Source organism: Rhea pennata, chromosome 15 (assembly GCF_028389875.1).
Source record: "Rhea pennata isolate bPtePen1 chromosome 15, bPtePen1.pri, whole genome shotgun sequence".
In the NCBI taxonomy this organism is placed as follows: domain Eukaryota; kingdom Metazoa; phylum Chordata; class Aves; order Rheiformes; family Rheidae; genus Rhea; species Rhea pennata.
In genome coordinates this window covers 2,257,777-2,265,736 of record NC_084677.1, presented here as the reverse complement: position 1 = coordinate 2,265,736, position 7,960 = coordinate 2,257,777, and the positions used below count along the sequence as shown (strand labels likewise).

At 45.5% G+C, this 7,960-nt stretch overlaps 1 long non-coding RNA gene across 1 annotated transcript; it reads left to right on the top strand.

The window, feature by feature from the left end:
* Positions 1-22: 22 nt before the first annotated feature.
* Positions 23-4,170, top strand: LOC134147235 (uncharacterized). Its single transcript, XR_009959968.1, has 2 exons — positions 23-423; positions 2,942-4,170. It is a non-coding gene; the product is annotated as an uncharacterized LOC134147235 (long non-coding RNA).
* The last annotated feature ends 3,790 nt before the right edge of the window (positions 4,171-7,960 follow it).

Sequence of the window (7,960 nt, the reverse complement as noted above, 5' to 3'; positions counted from 1 at the left end):
CGGCCGCGGCCGCCCGGGAGGCGCCGCCTGGCAGCCGCGCGGCTTCCCCGTTTCGCCCAGGCCTCGGGGCCGCGCTGGCCGAAACGGCGCTCGACGGCGACCCGCGGGGGGAGAAAGCGCTTCTGCCTTTTTTTTTTTTTAAATAAACTAAGGAAGCTGTATGCAAACCAAGTCAAACTCAATCAATGTTGTAGTTAACATTAAAATGCTCGGAGGCGGCTCTGTTTAAAGCTCTCTGTGCAGCCCTGTGTGTGTTTGTCCTACTTTCCTCGCAGCTTTCCCGAAACACCTCCGCAGGATTTGCAAGCGCTCGGCGGCGCTCCGGGGGTTGCTGCCCCGTACAGAACGGGACACCGAGCTTCGCCGCCCTGCATCTGCGCTGAGACGGGCGTAATTCAGCCAAACGCGGGTTACGGCTTTCAGGTGAGTCACTTCAGACCTGGCGGCATTCAGGCATCTTGGCTGACAGCCGCTATCCTAAAGCAGGGTAGTGTCGTCTCGTGTCATCCCGTGTGCCGTAGCAGTAAATAAATCTATTTATTGCTATGTCTTTTGGCACAGTGTCAGCACAACAGTAAGCATCAAATTACTTTTTTCTTTCTCTTTCCAGGAATAAATGAGATGTCACAATCTGTTGCACAATATTCATTCTTTCTGACCACAAAGAAAGAGCTAATATACTTTTGAACCCCAAAGGATACAATGAATGCACTGAAAGACCCTTGAATCATTGTTGTAAAGCATGATAGCACTGCTATTGTATTGCTATAAAAAAGAAAGGGAATAGAAGCACGCACGCAACCTAAAGCTGTTAATGTTTTAACAAATCTCTATGTGAATTTGATGTTAAGTTAAGCCCCAAATAGTTAGCATGCCCTGGGAAGAGATTGTCTGCCAGCTACATAGTTGTATTTAGCTCTAGCCTGAAACCAGTCGCCTGTGTTATTAGCAAAGACAGCAAGAAAAATAAAATTAAAAAAAAAGCATAAGCAATGGTGACTGAGTGAATAGCTCCAGAAGAGCCTAACATCTGCGACATCCTGACTTGCATGGTTCATATCCCAGCTTTAGTATGGTTTTAATATAAGAAGGGAAGGCCAGGAACTCACATGAAAAGAAAGATAACCAAATGCCATCCCCGTCTTTCAGCAAATTTGGAAAATTAAAGGAGAATCTAAGCAAGAATGAGAGATGTGGGAAGCATTTCCGGGGGTCACACTAGTTCAGCTCTGCAGACTTGCTCCTGTAGAAGTCTGTGGGACAGCCACTGTCAGGAATGCTGGCTTCTTTGGAGGCAGATCCATTTAACGTCCAAAGGAAGTATTTAAAGCTTTTAGCACCTGAGGAATGTAAACTGCTCCAAGCTACAGCATATGCCATGTTCTTCATTTGTCCAATAACTTCACTATTACAGCATTGCACCTAAAATAGCTTCTTGTAAGAGCTGATCTGTTTGAGAAGATTAAAGTTTCCTTCCCTACTGGACAAAAACATTTTTCTCTTTCTGTGAACGGGGGTCCGCAGCACTCTGTCCGCGTACAACATGCTTGGCTTTTCTTGGAGCAAAAGCTGTGTGTGCAAAGTGGTTGCCTACAGCTTCCAGGATTTGAAGAGCTTGTGACCTCTCACTTACTGTCCTTTCTTTTACAGTGCAGACAGCAGATCAGCATGGAAGCAGAGGAAAGCATAAAGGATAGATTTTCAAGTTTTCTCCGTGTAGGATCCCAAATCAAGCTTTCGTGATATTTGCTGAAAGCCTCCTTTGTGCAGTCAGAGAGAGACGTGGAATCAGTTCCCCCCAGTAGCAATTTACTGGGCACTTTGCACGGCCACCCTACTGTCACCCGCATTTGCAGAACAGCTGCAAAATTTCATGAGCCAGCTATTGAAGAATTCCCATGGACAAAAACGCTCCAGACAATGCAGGGTTTTTATGACATCCACCCCTGGCCTCTCCTGACACCCAAGCTGAGCCATGAATCAGATATCTAGTTCTGTGGAGCAAGCCCATTCAACTCGTTGTTGTGCTAGCAGATGCATATGTTTTATTCTAAATTTGGCAACGTCCGTGAGAGATGCCGTTCCACTGCCTTTGCACCCACGGTGCAAAGAATCCTAGCAAGCGCATTGCATGCGATGGGAAAGTAGGGTACGTTAACAGACATCCTGGGAGCCTTGGTTCTGGACTGGAGAGGGCAGGCAAGTCCTATTTAGAGATCTGTTAATGGACTCCAGGTGAGCAGGGCAGTCCGCTGGGCTGCTGGGCTCTGCTCTCTGTGGCTGCAGAACTGATAGCTCACCTGGGGTCCCAAGTGAAGCTGAGTTTTTGGTGGTGCCACAAGAACCACTGTGGGCCCTCTCCCTGCAGCACAGGGCAGGAGCCACGGGGAGCTGGAGGCAGAGCAAAGGCTCAGCTGAAGCAGCAGGAGGTGTGCAGGAATGAGACGGAGCTGCCGCAAGCCATGAGCCAAACTTCCTCAAGCACAGTGGTTTCTTTTCTGCCACCAACAATGGTTTATTCAGTAGTTCCTAAATCAAGAGGAGTTGTACTGCAAGCATAACCCAAAAAGAGAAAAACCTGCATGTGTGAGTGTGTGTGTGGGGGTGCATATACAAATATATATCTATACACACACATATATGTATGTGTGTGTGCATATATAGTCAGAGAACTGCAAGCCTAAGAACTACTAGCATCGTCCGGCACTTCCCCTTTGCTGAGGATACGCAGAATATGTTGGCTGCAGTGAAAAAGCCAAAGGAGCTCATAACGAAGGGCAGGGTAACAGGCTGAGGCGTAACAGTTTTTCTGGAGCTTGTGCAATATGAGCACTCCAGTTACTCAGAGTAGTTCAGATAAGTTCTCCCACAATCTCATAATAGCTGAAAAACATTCAAATTAGGGTGCAGCCGAGCTGATGATGATCCTTTCTTTTCACAGGGTAATCCTGTATCCCTTGCAAATATGGAAGGACTGCAGGACATCACTTCAGTACATACCAGTAACCACCAAAGGAAACTTTGCGAAGGGGCTGCTTGTTATATATAAGCATACTGGGATGAAGACTGGTCACCTATTTACTAGCTTTCCTGAAAAAACAACAGAGCATCTTCCATATGAGACCAGACGCTTAAGTCCTGGATGGGACACAGTCACTTACTGTCCTAGGGCCTCACTTGGCATGGGGAAGGTGAACAAGGACAGAAAAGAGAGTGGCCTAGAAAGCGGCAGCATCAAAAAGAAACAGACAACGCGCACACAAACTGAGGAGCTTGTTTCCGTAGGGTATTGTGGATACTGAAAAGTTGCAGGGGCTTAAGAACCGACTGGACAAATTCAAGGAAGAAAAGCCCATCCAGGGCTATTAAACATGAACAGACCATCTCCAGCTCAGGAAGTCTCTGGGCCACAAACCAGTGGTCTGGTGGAGTATTTAGGAGAATAATGACTGTGTACTTGGCCTGTTTTTATACTATCTGTAAGCTTTCGCAATTGGCTGCAGCTGAAGGTAGTTATCTTTACTGCTCGATGGATCTTTTATCTGGCTCCTTTAGCTCTTGGAGACATTCTGCAGAAATCACGACGGCTTAGCTTATCCTGCTTAGCTGGTCTCTGCTAGTAAGTCTCAGTTCATCCAGGCAGTGTTCAGAAGGTGAAAGAAAATGCTCAAAGAGCAAAAATGCCCCCAGTCTTGCTTTTGTGAAACAGAACTATCCACCCAGACTCTGTTGTTTGCCATTACAGACATCCAAATTTAGGAAACATATGGGCGTGGGCATATTTAGAGTCATTGACCACACGCATGACATAGCACTGGTTACTAAAACTGACCTGAGGTTGTTTGTCTTGCAGGATATGGTAAGGAGGCTTGGACTGAGTATCATTGACTAAGGTCACAAGAGTTAAGCTTGAAATAGCAGAACTTGAGAACATTTGGGATGTAAACAGGTGACTAAAGGGAGCATGTCAGAGGCTTTTTGCAAGGGATAATCATTGACCAGAACTGTTGGCATGTAAGCCCTGCTCTGAGAAAGGCTCTACTGCCCATGTAGCAGCACTAGCAACAAAAAAAAATTAGCTCTGACTTCATTGTAAGTTAATTATATTGCTAGGGATTTGTAATTCCAGTTGTATGTCCTAATAAATTAAAAGAGTGATTATAAACATGGTATGAGAGAACTCATCTTAGTGCTTACAAGCTACAATAAGAGATGGAGACCCCTCTCCCTCCCTTGGGGTTTGTGTTTCAAGGTTAGCTCTTTGAGCCAAAATTGCTGTTACATTTCCTGTTTAACCTTCTTTCCCAGGAAAAGAAAAAATATGCACTCATATTGTCTGCCTAGCCATCTCCTTCCCTGCCAACTTTTGAATCTGCAGACTGAGTTTCTGCAGGTTTTATGAAATCTCGTTTCTAGGTGAAGTAAAAAAATCTGGGATCCTGTCTCTCCTTAGGAAAAAGGAACCAGAAGGAGATCGGCAATGCCCTGCACAGTTCAAGATGCACTAGAGAGTCAGCACACAGGCACTTGCCAGCCAGCGTGTACCACTTACGGGATACGGGAAACAGGTAGGATATAGGGGTAGGGAATAGCCGGGCTGGCAGTGTCATGAGATCCTCAAGAGGACTAGAGGAGATGGAGGTGTGGAAAGGAAGAGAAATTGGACCCAAGAGCTTAGGAAATTGTGCTTTGTTCTGCTGCTCAAAGAACAACTTAACACGACTTGTCTGTGTTTGAAGGCCCTTTCAGAAAGGAGGCTCTTGAACCCTAAAATCCATCTCCAAACCAATCCGTTAGGTTTGATGTGATTATTTGCTGCCGCAGGGTTTCCCAGAGGAACACAGGCAGCCTAAGCCTTGGGGTGAGAATTCAAGGAACTGGAAAGCAGCAGGGTGCACCCTCTGCATATCAATTTTTTCAGTTGGCATCGGACTTTGTGTTCCAGTTCCAAGTGCCGCCACTGAAAACAAACTCCTTTTTTGAAGAGTTGGGAACTCAAATATTCCCAGGAAGAAGCAGTCTGGGGGCATAACAACAGCTTATATAAAGATCGCTTTTGAATGTAAATCACTAATGCTTTCTGCAGTGTTCACTCATCTTTAATGTCTCTATCCTTCCCCTCTGCTTCAGTCAAGACACGTCTGTGCTGCTGTGGCCTTCACTTTAGGAATGCTATACTAAAAAGAAAAAAAAAAGGCTCATACTCTGACCAATATAATTATGTTGGGAAAAACCCACTGTAGATTTAACTAATAATAGAAAATAAGACCCTTTGCTAAGGGATCTTACTGTTTGAGGTGGTAATTCTCCTTTACTAACAAGCAACATTTTTTGGTGGTGCAAGCTGGATCTCCACATAAAGGTTTTTGTACAGATTTTGAAGAGTATGCTAATTTTTCAGTACTAGCTACCTTCTCTGTTAAATTAGTTGCTTAACGAATCATCTCTGCTGAGCAATGGCCCCAGAAATTGGGCAAAAAGGATGACTGGGCTCCTGCTCTTCCAGGGTCTCCCAGCCTCTTTGCAACCAGCTTTCAATGACCATGGCCAGACCACTGAGATTAAATAATCAAGGTCACACCTTCCTCATGAAGTGATGTTATTGCCAAGGCAAGCCATCCTGTCACTCCTAGGGGGAAGAATGTATAGTTCTGGGATGATTGCACAGAAATCAGCAATTCTCAAGTGCATGACCACCATAACTGAGTATCTTGAAACTCGTGAAGCAGCAGCTTTCAGCAGCACTGCTGAAGCTGCTTTTGCCCCATCTGTTCAACCTTCTGCTCTTGGGAGTGGCTGAAGAGGCCAAGCATAAACTGAAATTAGGAGCAGTTTATATTCCCACAGTGGGCTATGAATGGTGCTGTGTAGCCACATCTTCTATGAAGACAGTAACCTCCAGTCAGGTAGGAGCAGATGGATGGACATGACAACTTCTTCAGCAGTTCCAGGTAGTGTGATACTGAATGGAACTGTCGTGTTGAGGGATTTGAATTCACGTTGACAATAAAAGATGGGAAGAGGCAAAGATTTTCTGATGCCCATGCATTTGATACTCAGACAGAATTGACTAGTGATGCAGGCAGATTTTCTCCACAGTCTTAGGAAGTCTGCGGGTGGGGGGGTAGCAAACAGAAAATCCTAAAACTGATCTGGTCTAGCTCCAAAATTCTCTCTTTTTCAAGTAGAAACTCCTTTTCTTTATGACTGCAGGGTGCATTGCTGCCTGTCAGAGGCTTGCTTCTCCCTTTAGTCTAGAAGTTGGTTGAGACAGACACCCCATCTGGTTATAATGATCTGAAAATTTTTCGCCCTTCACCAGACAGCCATACGAAGGAGACCGTGTGTATGTACTATATGCATGTCAATGCTGCTTTATTCAGAATATGAATCCCTTTTGGCCACATGTTGAAATACATCATCATGCGGGGGAATCAGAATTTTGACTGGAAAGACAGGACCACAGAGGGAGTATAAATATTCACTTAAAATATACTTCCAAAATAGCCAAGTTCTCAATTTAGTTGTTCCTACTTCCTGCAAGTTTATCACATTTACTTAGCTCGTGACTTTTTTTCTTATTTATTTCTGTTTCTGTCTGCCAGCTTATTTCTGTATGTGAGGCACGAACGGTGTCTTGCTACATTTTGTGGGTTACAGTGGTTACAGCTTCAACTGAAATTTGCATTGTGTCCTCCGCGGTATCGTGGGTTAGCAAGTTCTAGTATTAACAAATTTGTAGGGATACAGGGAAACCAAAGATATTTTTGAGTAAGTCAGAACCCTACACTCCTCCTTGAGTAAATAAAATGACCAGAGTTGGGGTTTGGGGTTTTTTTCTGTTTGTTTTCTTTTTGATCTGTGCTGCTGGAGAATTCCTCATCTCGACGGAGAGAAAACAACACTGAAAACTACTTTAATGCAGCCAACATATTTGGTTCACTTCTCTGCGTGCGTTTCTGTGCAGTACACCAGTTGCTTTGATCATTTTGCCCACTAGTACAAGAGAGACGGGCAAACTGGAGAGCCCAGCAAAGGGCTGCTGTGATGGCTGGGGCTGGGCTGGGGAAGAGAGGCTGAGGACACAGGTTGGGTCACTGTGCGGAAGAGGAGGTGAAGGGGGATCGAATCACATCTTGTACTGCCCATCAGATTACAAGGACCCTAGAGCCAAGGGAAGGGCAAGAGGCCACAGGCAGCGACAAGGGAAACTCTGGTTGGACATAAAGAAAGGACTCTTCCTTGGAAGCATGGTGCAGCCCAGGGACAAGGTCTAGAGAGGTCGTGGGACCTCCTCCATCCTTGGAGATTTCCAAAACACAACTGGCCAAGGCCCTGAGCAACCTGTTCTAGCTTTGCAGTCAGCCTTGCTCAGAGCAGTAGTTGGACTGGAGACCTCCAGAGCTCCAGAGATCCCACCAAAATCCTTCTGAAATGTTGTTATTCTAAGATTTAAGATCAAGTAGCCCATCCTTGCTGCTAAGCAGCCCCAATTGTCTCCTGTCTTTTCATCCTTTGTAGCCATTTCTGCCAAGACAAAAGCATCTTTTAAATCAGTGGTCCCCTTCCTGTCCTATTATACTTTGAGGACTAAAGAGGTTCAGCTTGTGCCTCTGCTTGGAGATAGATCCTGATGCTGCCAGAAGAGCAGAGTCCCACTGTCCCTGGGCTGTGGCTCTGTGAGGAGCTACATTTGCTGCTGGACCACATGGCAGAACAAACCTGTGCCAGGGCAGATAGGCAGGCTGCAAATGCCTGATGGAGAATTAGGCAGAAGAAAACTTTTTACTACTTGTATTAAACACTGATATGTCTGCCTGTGTGTCAGTGGTTCTGTGCAGAATATAGGGCATGGTGGCGACTTCTCTTGGACCCTGTGCTCTATAAACAGAGACTTTTCTTTGCCCAGGCTCTAAATCCAGGAGATGTACAATGTTGTGAATGCTGGGTCAGCCAAAGC